This window comes from Spodoptera frugiperda, chromosome 6, assembly GCF_023101765.2.
Source record: "Spodoptera frugiperda isolate SF20-4 chromosome 6, AGI-APGP_CSIRO_Sfru_2.0, whole genome shotgun sequence".
In the NCBI taxonomy this organism is placed as follows: domain Eukaryota; kingdom Metazoa; phylum Arthropoda; class Insecta; order Lepidoptera; family Noctuidae; genus Spodoptera; species Spodoptera frugiperda.
In genome coordinates, this window is record NC_064217.1 from 9,314,167 (window position 1) to 9,329,037 (window position 14,871).

At 34.2% G+C, this 14,871-nt stretch overlaps 1 protein-coding gene across 4 annotated transcripts in view; it reads right to left on the minus strand.

The window, feature by feature from the left end:
- LOC118267406 (inositol-trisphosphate 3-kinase B) overlaps window positions 1–14,871 on the minus strand; it is a 164,446-nt gene that overhangs the window by 6,310 nt on the left and 143,265 nt on the right. The gene's annotated exons all lie outside the window — the stretch shown is intronic.

Genomic DNA, 14,871 nt, shown 5'->3' on the forward strand with positions numbered 1-14,871 from the left:
CTATGGTGAATAAGGATTCTTATTTCAGATTTATTAATACAGTTTTGATTTAACAAAAACATTTAGAATTTGCAACTCATGCCAATACTGACAAATAGCGTTTAAATAACAATTGAGGATAAACAGGTAAATATTAAATTCCAGAAAATGATAACAACAGTTGTGACACAATTTAACATTAAATTAACAACGGACATATAAATTCCCCTGGTGATTCTAATGACGTATATGTTGGATACAGAGCAGTGATTGATACTGCCTGTATAGATAATAGAATGTAATTTGATAATGATACATTAAGAGAAACAGATAATTCTTGTCTTACACACCAAACAACGTCATTTCACCAAACTTATGACGGGAAAGACAAATTCGTTTCATTGAAAAAAAAAATGGACTTCCAATAATGGTATGGAATCAGCAGTTGAGCCTGGTGAAAAGAACAGCTAGATGGTATTGGCTAGTCTAATAAAAGGCTCAGCCTTAAAATATTAGTGGTAAGGTTTGGCCCTTAATACAATATGCCATTCTAAAATGAACCCTATTAACCTAATTACAGCTGATAATTTTGAAAGGTATGAAAACGAAATTCGTTGTTTTGACGTCATTATGTAAAGTGTATGGTTTATGTAAATGACGAAGAAAATAATGTCACTCTCTTCTTAGTTATTTGGAACGTTTATATTTGTAGTTGTTATATAAATTCTAATATCATCATCGATGACATTATTATATCATCATGAATTCATTTGCTCAGTTCATTAGGTGTTTAAAATTGTCATTTGGTATATACAACTGTATAATTGTTAAAATTTAGATAATTGCAAGATTTTTGATCTGGAAGTGAATAAGTTAAGTTTAAATATTATAAGTATGTATTAAAATAAATATTAAGAATATTTTAGCCACTAATTAAAACTATACATTACGAGGTAAGAAATAATCTGGCACCGAGTATGACATGAGGAAAAAAACAATTTATGTATGTAGGTACTAAATTAATTAATATAGGCAACTGGCACTTCATATTTGCATCGCAATATGAAAAGGGAAAATGTATATAATTTTTTAAATTAAATAAATATTGTATTATACCTTTTTATGATTATGCACATAAGCACAGAAGACGACATCCATAAAATCCTCGATGGTAACACAAATATTAGCGGAATACATTGTTTATTTATTTATCAATAACACGATCACTTCACAAAAATCGAAAGCTATTTAACACGACTCTTGCGCAAGGATAACAGCCAAGTTGTGTCTTTGCAACGGCGCGAAACACACTGAACGGGCATGCCGCCACTTCGCCAATATAAAGTATTTATCAATCCACTGACTCACTGAGAGCCATATACACCGTAGAGACCATACTCTGACGTCAATGTACTCGTATGTATACGTCGGTCAAATTCGCCGATGTACGGAAATTCAATTTTTCAATGAATTTATTCTAAATTCTATGACAATGAATATAAACATTTTTTGCAAATTTCTTCAAGTCCCTGCTGTTGTTGTGACGCACAAACTATGCATGAATTAGGTTCAACGCACTAATTAAAATGTACATAATTTTTTCAGTAACTGTCAGTACATTGTTTTTAACAATTGACACCTGTGACTCCTCTGGTGTTGTAGGTGTCCATGGGTGATGATTGTTTACCATCAGGAGGCCCATTTGCTCGTGTGCAAAAATATCTAAATATTTAACTTAAAATGCTTTGGAAATCTATTGTGCTTAAAATTTTGGCTTTTAGGTATCTAAACTCTGATCTATCTTAATATGGCTTCCCGAGACTGGTTTTTTGACCTTTGCAGAATCGATTCACGAATTCCATCCAGCTTTTTTATTAGTCTTTTATACCTAGTCTGAGAATCGCCTAGAGTTTTTTAAGAAATACTTATGAAAATGAATGAAGATGACAAATAGAAATCTAGCAAATGATCGAAGTCAATTAATTTCTCTGGAATATTATGGGCCATCAGGATATATCTGATGATGTTCACATCACTTAAGGAGGGTCTCTATTGAGGATGAATCTACTTGGTGGTAATAAAAAGGATTGTTAAAATTACAGCTTATTCGGATTCTTATGTGGAAATGCTATTTGTGGACGTGGATGCATTGTTCCAGAAATTTCTACGGCAATTGTGAACACCTACTGAATTTGCTTGTTAGTCTTAATAGTAAAATAGGTTGGAACCAACACTGGGATACGTGATAATCTGGAAATATGAGTATGTTTTAAAATAGTATGAAAATTGTATCTCTCAATGAAAGCACGACGACTGAAAATAGTGAATTACATGAAATACATAACAAGTTGAATATGACACGTAATTATTGAATTCATATACAGAAAAAAAACATACTTTAATGAATATCAAATATGACCTAATTTTGAAACTATAGAATTACATTCACAGACATGTTTACGTAATTTATTGTTTGGACGTCATAATGCATTTGTCATCAACAACAAAGTAACTACTGCTGCAGAATTCGATATGAAACTAAAAATTATTACAAGTCAATGTATTTATGGGATAAGCCGGTAAACGAGCAGACTGATCACCTGATGGTAAGCAATCACCGCCGCCCATGGACACTCGAAACACCAGATGTGTTACAAGTGCGTTACCGGCCTTTTAGGGGTTAGGAATTTAAGGGTAGTTAGAGAATCGGGGATTGGGAAGATTGGGAGCGGAGTAATTAGGACTCTACTACAAACCTACGTTAAAAATAATCAATGCAAGTTTACTTTCAATCACCCAAAAAAAAAAAATGTAATAACTACTTTCAACAATTCAAACAGAAAGTATGACGATTCCAATTAATTTTAGGAATACGTAATACAAATCCTTTTACGAAAGTTGTCGCGTACAAAAACGGAAAGGAAAATCATTAGGTAAGTCCACGGTGAATATAATATAACAATGAATACAAAGGACTTACTTACGTCTGGAGTACGTTCTGCAAAGCACGTACTCCTTGAAGAGAAGGAAGAAAAATTCGACAGGTGTTGTGGGGCTTATACAAACTTTTTGATTCTGGGCCTTACCCATAGCACAATCTACGAAGGATGATGCTATTATCACGTAGTATAGCGTCTCTACTACGTCTACTACGATCAATAAATTCGTAATGAATTCTTAGTCATCATCGAGTCATGCTTTTTGATGCTACCTTTGAAGGTATAGCTTTGCGTAATATGACATGGCTTAATGAGTGGGTCAGGATATGATGCTTTGCAAATATTTCTATCTAGTCCAATGAGTCGGCTTATTACGTAGGTCATTTTTGGAAAATTTCGGTCTAAGTTATGACTCATCTGTATGCAAGCTTTGTGCATATGAACTTATATGTTTGTAAACGCACCCACGACACAGGAGAAAAACCTAATGTGGGGCAACGTTTAAAAAATAATGTTAAGCAATTAGTCTTTCTCTAACCGCTACACTCAGAGTCATTTAATGGTTACTTAACTCAGTCTTTAGCAATTGTTTTTGGAACAAAATCGTTACTAAGGAATCGTTTAAGTAATCATTAAATGTCTCTGAGTACGGCAGTAAAGAATCACCAGACTTAATTACAGATCCTAAAGTTGTTTCTGTGGTTTAAGATTTAATATTTTTGTAGGAAGGAACTATTAAACAGCTATAAGAAATTGTGACTTATATCAGCCTGGAAATAGCAAAAGATTCCTCCACTACTACATAGAACTTATCAAAGAGCTAGCAAAAGTAATTGTTTTGGATAAACCCAATATATCAGACACATTTTATACTACTCATATGCTAACATATACATATCAAACTCAAATAACTTAAAAGTCACATGATTCTAGAAAAAACAGAGACAATCCTTCAAATGTGTTAACACAAATATAATAGATAACACTTAAAATATTGAGATCGATTTGTGGAAATCCGTCACCAAAGGCATTGACTTCTAAAGGAAGTATTCCATATTAGTTGTGCAAAGTTCAATTACTACTGTTTCGCGATTACTGTAGCTGTTGACGTCGGTAATATCATAAGTGATGAAGAATAGCGGACTTTTGTTAGTACACAATGACTTTTGTTTCTTATGTAACGTCACGCTTTATATCCCCGAAGGGGTAGGCAGAGGTGCACATTACGGGGGTGCACATTCATCCCATTTAACAGGGGCTCAAATTACAGTCTCTGTGTAGTAGCACAGAAAGCTGAGAAATTTTGGAAAAACCGAAAGAAGCCCAGTAAGACTTTGCAGTCGCATTCGGGACATCTCGACCAATGAGACAGTTACTCTTGTTAGCATATTTGTTTCTTGCTATAAGTAGATTAAGAACAATAAAAAACAATATCATCATCATCATCATTATCACAGTTTTCGGTTCTTTAAAGACAGTCTGCCGCCGCGTTAATGGACATGCGTCAGCAGACCATGAGTTGTGAGTTCTAGACTTCTGAGTATAAAAACCCAACTAAATATTGCTCACCCTTAGTAAGCAATGAAGGGTTGGGTTTTTATAAGTCTTTAATATCCTTCCTTGAGTATCAAGTGAAAAATTACGCCCAAGACTTAGTAATATGCCTGAGAAGACTATAATGATAACAAGTTTCACACACGGCAACGTCACGCCTTTTATCCTCGGAGGGGTAGGCAGAGGTATAAATTGCGGTATCATCTAAGGACACCATCGTCTCTTCATTACTTAATTGAATTTGTGTGTCGATTAAAACATGTTATGTTCAATAAATCAACTTGCGTTTTTGTAAGGAGGTTAGTAAAGCCTTTGCCATGTAGTGGGACGATCATGGCTAAAAATAAATACAGTAATAAATCAGTAAAGTGCATAATAAATTACTCAAAATTTTATGCAAAATAGTTCTTTGCCAAAACGACGTAAATACTAAGAGATACAAAACAATCTCAATTTATTTATAAAAACTTACGTAAGGTGTTTCCCAAGGCTCAATTTTGGGTCCCTTATCGTAATCTAGAGGAGATCAACTATCGCAATCAAAGTTTTATATGTTTGTCAATACATTAACAATTTAAATAGCATATTAGATATGTATCAATTTAGATTAAAAATTTATGAACTTAAGTTAAAAGATAAGGATCAAAATTTAATGGGTAGCCCATCAAATGGTTGATTGTATCTTAGTAGTTAGATAAATAAACATGAAGTTCAACAAAAATACTTAATCTTATCGGCACAAGGTTGATTGTTAAATCTCTAAGGAAATGGCATTGATTGTTTGACGTCAGACAATCGAAATGCTAAATATTCATATTTTTAGAAAATCTAGGTTGAATGAATTAAGTCTATTGTTGTGAACACCTGCGTTAGGACGTTGTTGACGGGTTAGTTGGTCTCGGGTCACGACCACACCTGTACGTCGTAAATCATCAAGATCATTAGGCGGAAGATGCCTTCTGCTTAACAAAAGCTTCCCTCATACGTTAATCTTACTTAAAATTATAAACTCCAAAGTCTGTGAGTTTATATGTATGTTTGTTACTCAATCAAGTGAAAACGGCTGAAGGGATCGGGATGAAATTTGAAACAAGAGTGGATTATGGTCTGGTATAAACTTTTTATCCGGAAAGATCTGCTGGCTAAAGCTAGTCTTTACTTACATGTTATTTATGTAAGTATACATGAATCACTCTATCTATTAAAAAAACCGCATCAAAATCCGTTGCGTAGTTTTAAGCATACAAAAGGACATAGGGACAGAGAAAGCAACTTTGTTTTATACTATGTAGTGATCAGGCGTTACTTTGCGGAAATCCATGCTACACTTTTCATTCCGCCTATAAAAATCTATTGTATTGTTATTGTAAAGTGTTAAAGTTTTTTTTTTCTCAGTAGGGAAGGACAAATCATATTTTTCATGTGATCGTTTAGTATTAGTACAATCAAACCCGTTAAATGTAATAAAACAAGGAAAACTATAGCGTATTAACGAAAAAGGAAAAAAACAATCGGATAATGTGTGCGTATATAGATTTTAATTTTTGATAAGCTGTTATTGTATGGCAATTCTATAGGATTGGGAATTCTGGTTGATGCAATTTCGATGGAAATTATATTATTCATGTTTGTTTAATAAATATCTACTCATTATACAAAACTATCGGTCTCTATAGACGCCGTCTTGTCTGTCGTACGTAAAAGAAACACGTTGAGTTTTAACTTCAATTTTCGATCCTTAAATTGATAACTAAACTCATATATTAATATAACTAGTTTGAAACCGAATTGACACACTGATTAAATTAGTTGAAATCTCTTCATTTTCTCACCACACTATATTAAGCTTCGAGTTGTAATAAGATTATCAAAATGGCCAGCAAATTTTAAGGAGACTGTAAAAAAAGAATCAAAGAAGTAAAACATGTACAAAACAAACTAATTTAATATCATCAAACATACGTTTTCATACAAAACTCATTTTAAAGAACTCATTAGTATTGTTAACAGGTTTAGCACAACTTATATGAGACAAGAAAAATAATACTCGTAAGAATTACGGTATTATTACAAGTATTGATACAAAACTGCGTAGTTGGTTGCAAAACTGGTGTCAAAATAGTAATAATTAATGGAATACTTTGCTCTTTGCGTTCTAGATCTAGTGTGAAATTTAGGGGTTCCGTATCCCGGAGCTGCGGACTGCCTAGCGGGTTACCGGGGCTTCGGCTCGAAAAGCAGGAGTAGGAACGGGGTGGTTTTTAGTCAGTACGAGTCTGACACTCACTCTCGCCTCGCCCAAGATGGGCGAAGTCATTGGATGATTTTCCCAAACTCAAAAAAATGGTTCCGGCTCCGGGGTCTCTAATAGATAGGTCTATTAGAGATCCCGGAGCTCATTTACAGTTACTAAAAGGTGGCCACTGAGGTGGTTTTAGTGAGGTAAAAATCCCACACTCCCTATTCCTACTCCCGCCTTTCTCCACAAAAGCTAAGCGCTTTTTAAAAGTGTTTGAAAACATTTAGACCATCGCTGGTCTTCGTTTAACCACGGAATCCTAAAAAAAATCTATGAACAACATAAAAACTTGCTAATAAACTTTATGATTGTAAAGTAAATAATAAAAATTCGCGAGCGAAACCCACATCGAACAATACCAGAGATGTTAATTATAAAAATTAGAAACACACACAACACCGAAACCTCGGAGCCTAAACTACGAAAATATACTTTCTCTGTCCTTCCTATTTCATTGTTTCGGATTAGAAAGAGACAGAAGGTTGTTTATATGTACTTATGCAGTGGGAAGTGGCCGGATGATTATGTCAAGTACGATTATGACGCACGCGATGTCTTTGACAAAACGCATCTGCTAACAAATGGGACCTTAGCGTGTGTTATGTTATTGTTTGTATAAAGTGCTTAGTTGGTTCAACGATCACAAGTAAGACTACTGAACAAGGGGCAAAGAATTATTATTTATAGTCGTTTTTGCATGGAACTTGGTTTGATGCATGATTTAGTTTTAAATATTACTTTGATTCCATAGCACTGGATTAATAAATGCCAGTTTCGTTAAAGATAATATGATATTATGATACAATAAATATCATCGGCATTTTGCTCGTAATAAATTGTGAGCTCCGGTTGACCTGAAACTATTCGAGCGTCCAGATCAAGTTACGAGAGTTACCATAAATAATAAATCTATAAATAATATTATTTCAAAGGTGTGATGTTATGATGTTTTTTGTATGGAATTTGCATTAATATGATATGTGATTAATATTTTTGATATCGGAAATAGGAATATAGTTCCGATGATTTAGGAAGGTTGAAACAGAACAACAAGGTGATGTTCCAGGGTCATGAGAAAACTTTTTGGATCATTGACATTTTAATGGTTTCGCATGTAAAATAGGTTCTATCTGATCTTGTATTGTATAAACAATATTATTTAAATTGATTGTAATTTTATTGCCCAGATAGGCTGATTGAGATCTCTTGCTAATTGATTAACGATTCAGCAGATGGAAGATTAAAAGGTTTTAATATATATGAGAACGTTATTGTTCGGTCGGTCTAGTACTGCTCGGTCTATTAGACGAGGAGGAGTTAGTGGTGGAGTAACGAAGGTTCATAAATGAGTCCGGAGCAAAAAAATTGCCGTCATCAGTTTTTTTCTATTGTACTTATAAGCCGGTAAATGAGCAGACAGATCACCTGATGGTAAGCAATCGCGGCCGCCTATGGACACCCTAAACACAAGTATGTTGCCGGCATTTTGGGGGTTAGCAATTTAAGGGTTGTTGGGGAATCGTGTACTGGAAAGTATCAGAAGGGGGATAATCGGGCCTCCGGTAACCTCACTCACACAACGTGAGGGTTGTTTCAAGTCAGGTTTCTTTGAAGCCGTGGTATCACTCTGATCGAGCTGGCCCATTCGTGCCGAAGCATGGCTCTCCCATACTTAACAGTTTTCTATCGACAGTAAACAGCTGAACTATACATAACTAATTCTACTACGCAATACAACTGACGCACATATTTTAAAATAGATCTCATACAAAAGATAAGGAAATGCACCCCAGCCTCAACACCTTCATTTGCGTACTACCCATGAATAAATCAATGGTTTTAATTATCCATAAACATAATATTATCTTGCCATTAATGTCAACGGAACCTATTTTCGTCTCGCCTTTTATATAGAGACAATAGTATGAGCTGGTGCATGCCGCCTTACTTTAATTGATCTATTATTTGTTTTTGGTTAGGTTAGGCCTTGGGTTTTAACCTTAATTTCTATAGCTTGGTACATCAACTGGACTAGGGCAAGTAAAGTTACTCACAAAAAGGTGCGAAAAACGAAAAGTGGGTGTTACAACACCCAAATCTAGTTAAAAAGCTCCTGTAATTATGTAGTCAATGATTCTACAAAACTAAAAATCACGGTTTACTCACGTAAATTAATGGAGAAAAGCTCTACTAGTTTCGAGTCATAGAGGGACTCTTCATCATGAGCAGCGTGCGCAGACGCGGCGACGTCAGTAGGCTGCGTGTTTACGTGAGTAAACCGTGATTCTTAGTTAATTTAATAGGTATGTCTCACGGTAATTATTATAAAAATTCTACAAAACCATGCTCAATGCAAACTCATTAGTACTACTTTAAAATTAGTTCAAATATAAATATTACCGCACCCGGAATATAACCCAGAACCAGCAGACGTTCTTATCGGTATGTTACGGGTATTCCTTATTTCCGTGTATACAAATTAATGAGAATAGCCATTAATAACTAATTACAATGTGAACCAAAATAATCTATTGAATTTTGTACCCGGAAAAGTTAAGCAAATTCCTAACGGGATTCCTATGAACAAAATAGCATTCCTAGTATAGACCTATACCTAATTTGATGACGTCATGAAACACATAGACGCCTATTTTTCCTGCAAATAGTTTTCCTATAAATGAATTGTTTGCGTCATTATTCAATTGTTGATAATCTCTTTATGGTTTTTGTGCGAAATTGGCGCCTGTTCAGTAGGTAATTTCTCGGAATATAATCAATCAGGGATTCCCTATGTGCTTAAATATAGTAACTAACATCTAATAATTAAGTATTAAATTACCTTGTTAGTCAATGGCATTTGTCATTTATTTATTTTTTTGGTATAGGGAAAGTATTGTTATAATGATTAGAAGGTATAGGTAATTTCTCGGAATATAATCAATCAGGGATTCCCTATGTGCTTAAATATAGTAACTAACATCTAATAATTAAGTATTAAATTACCTTGTTAGTCAATGGCATTTGTCATTTATTTATTTTTTTGGTATAGGGAAAGTATTGTTATAATGATTAGTAGTAGGTAATTGCAAAGTTCTAATTATTTTGGTTGAACTTTGAACCGATTTAGATGCGGTTTTCAGGATAGTATTTTTCAGACTGAGGAAAAGGTTTTAGGGCTATTACCAGACTTAAAAAAATTGAGGTGACAAGAAAAGTGACCGCAGTTCTATTTTTTCAAAAAATGTTTTATTAAATTAAATACATCTTGTATTCAAAACTACAAATGTTCACACGATTAAGATTGTGAGACGCAATAATATGTAAACGATTAATCTATTTGGAACCTTATCACAAAGATCTACGATATAACATAATTAACTGTCGATTATAAATGTGCACAAATTAGCTTTGAATTATATGTGTACGTTAATATAATCAAGCTGTGTTTTCAATGGGATGCACACCTGTCTGTCTATTGCAAACTTCCTAGTAGGTAAATGAACAAAATTTATTATTATAAGCTCTATTTCTAGCCTCTGTGACGTTTTTCGAAATATTTTCTCATAATTATGGAAAATGATTTCGAAATAACTTCCTATTAAGTAATTAATAAAGATTATTTTAAGGTCTATTTCTAGATTTTATGACTTGTGAGATATTAAAGAAGTGTATATAATGTTTTGGTAATGACTTTACAAACGCAATTGGCAAATGGTGTTAAGTTACAATTTATGGTCCGTAACGTAAACTTTTTTTCAAGGATTTTAAGTCACAAAATAGATTTTGAAATAATAGTTGTATTCATTATTATGTTATCGGCTTACTAACATAACTGTTTGATGAGGAACACGACCAGTAGCAGCGTGACAATCGCCGCGTCGTGTCTCATAGAAAGCTGCTCATGAATATGAGCCTCTAGCATGGCTTGAAACTGATCGAGTTCCTCATCAAACAGTTACGTGAGTAAGCCGATAACATAATAATCAATTTAAAAGCTGTATTATAAGAACAGTCTTGGCTACTAAAAAACTTACTTCCTTGGTCTAAAAATTTTTTCTAGCTTACTATCCAACCAATCTTTTTACCATCAAATATACAACTTGAACTATTATCCTTTACATTGGATACACAAGTCCTTGCTTTTAAAGTATACAAAATCCAACTACTACTCAATCTGTTCGCACAGTTAACAACATGACTATAGAAATAACCTTGTAAACGCCAAACTATAGGGAAAAAATATTGTTAAATCTGATCCCGTACACTGCGAAATCCCGTGATTGTACGAATCCCACGTCATAAACGTACTTGACATAAATACGAAAGGACGTAACATTGACATTCTAACTACAAACCAAACCAAACCTATGGCATTGAATTTGTTTCGTGTTTCTGCAAGTATTATTATTATTTGGACGCATTTTATTTAAATTTGTTTGTGCATTGTTATTTTAGAAGCAGTGATAACGTAAGCATTTTCTGTATGGCCTTTATGTATTTGCATTTTGATTCTTTTAATGCTTTATGTAGCTCGATATTTAAGAAATATTTAGTCAAAATAGATAAGAATTTACGTTTTTCTTTATATGTCCGTAGCTTAAAATACAAATTTAATTTAATGTTACACTTTATCTTGTTACCTGGACCGACGATTTTCTCCTGTAATCTTGGACATAATAAATTCTTGACGACTTTATGTGATAGTGTCTCTGTCCAGCTTATTTATTTGAAACTATTACTAACAACTATTAATCCTTCAGCGACTGGGTTCCGAAAAAAAAAAAACCCCGAAGCCGCTTAACAGAGGCAAGAACGTCTTATATCATATTTATTTTATTTTAATATTGACAAGTCCAGTCACAGAACCCTAATAGGAAAACAAAAACCCTAAAATCAGTAAAAACTATTAACTATTGAACTTGACCTCGCCAATCTTTTTGTCAGTGGGTGTGTCGGAGCCACAACAAACTTCTTGCCAACTAATTTAGTCGTCATCACTGGCGTGTCTAATAGAAGTATAGTAAAGTAACCTATACCGGTTCTTTGACCATTTTCCTTAGCAAAATTTTATTAACACGTCAACCGTCATTGGTGACCTTCGATAAAGAGGATTTGTCTCTGAGTAGGTACAAGAGTTTTATGTACATAAGTAGCCAATGAGTAGCTAAACCGGCCGGCCTATCTGGCAGTCATTGGGGTAGGCCTAAGTTTAGAAGTGGACATCGTATGGTTGACATGATGATGATTATGATGATGAAGCAGTTAAATACTTATTCAGTCTATAGACAGGGAAATCAGTGACTCATATCCATCTTTCCTATTACACTCCCACTCTTGAAAGGATTTTTCAAAAAACATCAAGCTAAACAAAAACCAACAAGTTTTTTTTTCAATAATCGATCTCAAAATAAAAGCTTTAGATTAAAATCGACTTGTGACATTAGTACTATAGAGATATGGTCAAAAATTAAGATCGATTATTGATTGGCAGTAAAACTGCTCTTAATGAACCAACATTTAGTGTTGTTCGCGTGAGACCGGCCCAATTTACACTCGTTTTTATATCTCTACGACATTTTGTTAGCGTAATAAACAAGAAAATAAACGGCAACCGAAGTAATTCTACATGGATATCTCTATAATAAATCGGATATTTCGAACTTATCTATATTTATGTCGATAGGTTTCCACAAACTAAGCCGGTGCCTTTCCAGTTGTACGTTGATGGACAGACAGACAGACAAATTGATCAGTTTTTGTGCTAAACTCTAGACAGATTACCGATAGCCAGTTTTAAACTGTAAAGTACTAGAAAATTACGTTTTCGCAGTGTATATTATATTATCTATCTAACTGTTTCTGTCAATAAATTGTTGATTTCACACAAATTTACGCACTACCGTTGATGTGTAGAGCCTACATGCGTACGTAACAATAATTTACATAGGAACGTTTGCAAGAAAAATATTTGTCTAAACAATACATTGAGACTATAAGTTATTTGATATTTAATACGTATTCATGTATTTAGATATGCTAAGTATTGTTTGTTTTATGTTTACTCATTAATATTAATTGAAGTATTAGCATCAATAATTATAAAATTAATTCTATTTTTATGTTTGTTTACAAAATGATTGCATAAAATGTGTGTCATTGGAACACTATGTTTTATCACTATCACTCCTTGAACCCCTTTTTCTAAAGGGGGAACAATCAATCAATCACTTGTCCCGCCTTGGGACGAGGCTAGGGAGAGAGTCAGACTCTTACTAACTAAAAACCACCCCGTTCCTATTCCTGCTCTTTGAGCCGGAGCCCCGGTAAGCCTACCATATTAGAATATTATTTGACACCAATAATGTTATAAAATAACTAATATTGATGGCAATATAATGACGCAAGCTAATCGTCGCTGTCATATAAACTTAACACAACCTAATAAAGAAGTAATTAAAAGATCATTAAAACGGTAGCAATCTCAAGGAAATTAAACTAAAGTTAAGTAAGTAAGTAATTATCAACTTTTTCTAATGACGTCAAAGCTACGTCAAACCGAATTTAAAGCTATGAATAGACTAGGAAGAATTCGGATTTAAATGTTAGACATTAATGTCCGTATCTGTACACTTAGTACGAGTTTTCATTACGTTTACCCAAAGCGGAACGAGATCGTGTTCGACGCTTTGATTGGTCGACTCGAATGAACCAACAAATCAGAGCACCGAACGCGTTTGAATCTCATTAAACGCAAAACAAACTTGTACTAAGCCCTCTACACTGTTCACACATATAGAAAGATGATACGACACTAAAGCATCGTCCACTCCAAATGTATTGTCCGCCGCCTGTGATTATGCTCGCTGTCTCCTACAGTGTGACCGCGGTCTTAGTCTGCAGAACAATTAAAATTACCACGTTCTACAATGCGTATGGTGAGGCGCGCGCGGAACGCGACGCGCCTAACGGGTTATTGTGCTAAGTATACTGCTCTAGTTGTAATCGGCCCCGCCTTTTAAAACTAAATTCGGCCTTTCACATCAGGGCGTACGACAGGAGATAGTTTATGAAGGGCTATAGGTATATCGTGTCATAATAAATTTTCCAATTAGAGACACTCATGTTCACATAGAGTTCAATATATACACTGAGTGTATAATGTCGTAGTCTATTCGTATGTTAAGACCATTAATGTGTTGTATTTTAATTAATTAGTGATAGGAATCAGGCTTAATTACATAACTTTCGTAATGTAAGGTAATTCAACATTTTCTTGTTTTATATATGGGTATATTTAAATAGGTCTTAAGTTGTTCTTAAGTAAGTAATCACTAGTACAATTTAACTAATTTTTCCATGTATGTTTGCACAGTATGCTACCATATTAGTTAAGGACTTACGTATCTTTAAACCAGCGAACATAATCACTCGAGTATTGTTATTACCTGAAAATATAACAACAAATAATTAATAAGACCATCCAAAAAAACCATACCTATTAATATCTTTAATATTAGTACATACTTAATTGAGAATATGAGTAAACGGTTCCCAACTTGGTCGAAACCACGCACTCGTAATGTATTTGGTGCCTTACTCCACATTAACAGCCTACAACAGCTATTAGTGGCCACTGCTGACCTAGAGGCCTCATCTCACGCGGAGAAGATTTTGAGCTTTAATCACCACGCTTGCTCATTGCGGGTTAGCGATTTGAAACTTATATATTAGAAATTATAAGCCCGGTGATGTTTTCCTTCACCATTTCTCAGTAGTGTCTCAATAATCTTAGAAAGTAAATAAATAACATATAACTCGGAAAAAGTCACATTGGTACATGCCGTTGGTAGGTTTCGAAACCGCAACCTCATGCATGAGAAGCGGACGTCTTAAACCTCCTGGCCAGCACGTCAATTTCTTTGCCATACTTAGGGTACCGTAACCGCATACCATCAGGCGACTCATGAGCGATACTGTTACTAATAGCAGTATAAAAACCTCTTTACTTTAACACAACGGTACAAAAACCGACGAAAAGTCAATGCACCTCCTAAAGACACCTTCCCAATAAAATAACAAGCATTAATTACTTAAACAAAC